The sequence below is a fragment of the Penaeus vannamei genome, chromosome 2 (assembly GCF_042767895.1).
Source record: "Penaeus vannamei isolate JL-2024 chromosome 2, ASM4276789v1, whole genome shotgun sequence".
Lineage (NCBI taxonomy): Eukaryota > Metazoa > Arthropoda > Malacostraca > Decapoda > Penaeidae > Penaeus > Penaeus vannamei.
Window position 1 is genome coordinate 15,776,645 of NC_091550.1, and position 2,500 is coordinate 15,779,144.

General features: G+C 29.8%; 1 protein-coding gene across 1 annotated transcript in view; it reads left to right on the forward strand.

The window, feature by feature from the left end:
- LOC113826384 (gamma-interferon-inducible lysosomal thiol reductase) overlaps positions 1–2,088 on the forward strand; it is a 30,551-nt gene extending 28,463 nt beyond the window's left edge. The window contains exon 5 of the mRNA XM_070130648.1: positions 1–2,088. This exon is cut by the window's left edge and continues 2,478 nt beyond it. The gene's annotated coding sequence lies outside the window, so the exon portion shown is untranslated.
- Positions 2,089–2,500: the final 412 nt, after the last annotated feature.

Below are 2,500 nucleotides of genomic sequence, written 5' to 3' on the forward strand. Positions count from 1 at the left end.
GAAATATATTTTGTTATTGATTTATATTACTCATTAATTATCCAGTAATCTAAAAGTGCTTAATTGGTTTAAATAACTGCATGTACATTAATTTTGCTTTATAGTTCCTGGATGCTTAAAAATATAACAAAAACAATTTCATAAAATTAAGGGACAATCTATGTATTATATGAATGGAAGTTACCTTTTTTAAGAGATAGTTAAAGATCACCATTGACAAAAGTGTTTTTGCTTAATTTATGATAAAAGTATGTTAACAATAGATGATGTAATAGCAACTTATGATTTTTATAAAATGTCTCAATCTGTATATTTCAAAAGAAATGAAATTAAGTGAATCTCTCAGAACTTATAACCATGATAAGGATTTTATATATTTGATCTCCCACTCGAAAAAGGACAACATAATGGATGAAACATAATTTTTATTTGTACATATATTTTCATGTCGTGTTAGTTCTACTTTTTCTGCATGATCGTTGCCATAAGTCTACTCTACCTACATTGGAAGGAAATAATTATTTGCAATGTCATCAGCAAATTTCAGACATTCCATACTGATGTTGTGATGATTTCAGAAACATGACTATAGAAGCTGAAAGAGCGTCTTTGCTTCAGATAAATTCACATAATACTTTTGTTGTTAAAGCAGTTTTTTAAGCATTATTTCTCTTCTCATTATGTCATTTTGAGGAATGAATACTTCACCTTAAAGTGCAGTAAAGGATGTGCAATTTGTGCTTGTGATAATTCATATTTTTATCCTCAATGAGTTGTCTTTTTTTCTACTTAATTGTAGATAATCCTCACAAATGAAAAAAAATTAAAAGTGGGAGTATATTTGAAAAGATTAATGTGTGTTATGAAATGAATAAAACAAACTTACATTTCAGTAGAATAAACAAAAAAATGTGATAGGACCATGTAATAGACTCTAGACTATAAATTGACATTACGCATACTTATCATCATTAAGTGCGAGTAAGAGTGAGAGTCTTCATTTTCTTGAAAGTTTCCTTGAAATTAGGAGTAATAATGATAATATAAATTTTTTATAGGGCTTTTTCTTTTTAAAGGTTGGGCTGTTAATATTGCAGAGCTTAATGTCATAGTTTAAGTATTGCACTATTTTTGGTTATTAGCTTATCAGACATTTCATATTGAATGTGCATGTGTAGTTAAAAAGACTAAGACAAAAATGTTAGCATTATTGTTGTCCTGTGTGACCATGTAATAGATTTCAGAATAATATGTGAGGGGTCCTTTTTTGAAACTTTTATGAATTAAGATTGATAAGTATCAATTGTTTAACATACTGCATTTAGGCTTTTACAGACCATATATTCATGGGTATGTAAAGCCTACCATGGCAATGAATGTACAAATGAAATGCCCAAATACTGTGGTATGGGAGAAAAAAAAAATGTTTTGAATTGTATAGCAGTTTGGAATGTGGACCAAGCTGTTGGTTAGGTAATTATCTTAACAGTGTATTTTACATGTCTTTGGCTTACGTGGATTTTGTTCCAGATGTGAGTCCAATGCAACTATATCCAGTCCAATTTATGGATAAGTTGACAAATTTTTGGTCTATTCAGTTAAGAATTAGTAGATATTCTGGATTTTTGACAAAGGAAAATTAGCAAACTTTTGGTAAATGAACTGCTTTGACATATCAAGATTAGATTTAATAGTGTATCCTAAAGTTGCCTTATTTTTTTATTCCTCTGTTTAATGTTGGATTCCTATTTCTAAATCTTACATATGGTAATTGAAATGTTTATATTGCTTATTATATTAAAAGTACATATGATAAGCCAAATCTGGCACAGGATACAGCACTGTGACCTTTGTCATCACTGGATACATAATAACGCTTAGATCTCGAGAGTTTCCTGAATCAGATTTCTGTGATAACTTTTAAAGATCATTTTTAATATTGAATCTTCCGATACCATGCATGGTAAAGATAACTTATCTTTATAACTGAAAAGCGCATTGTTATTCAGAAGCCTTTTGAAACTATCATGTATCCCTCTTTATCTGTGATGGCTAAGTTCCATTTTATACTTAATAAAAGATTTCGTGGTATACAATGACTTTTTATTACCTTAAGCATACCCTTTCCAATACCATACAACTGCTGTACAACTGTTGACTTACAGCACCTGATCATTAACTCACCCCCATCTTTACCCTTTCTGATACTGTGCCTTCCTATAGTGTTACGTGACCTTTTTTTTCTAAGACATTTATTTTGCTTTTTTTTTAACTTTTAACCAATCCCATATGCTAAATTGCTGTATGTCATTTGATGTGCTGAATGTTTAATAATGAATAATGATTCCCCAAGTGATGGGATGATTTTTGTTTTTTTCCCCCTCATATGTCTTTTGCATGGTGACCAGTTCAATGTTCATCATGTTAATACTGTAAGGATATTTAATGTGGTATTTAAATGTAGACAATTTCCCATAAAATGTATGGTGTTTTGCTGAAT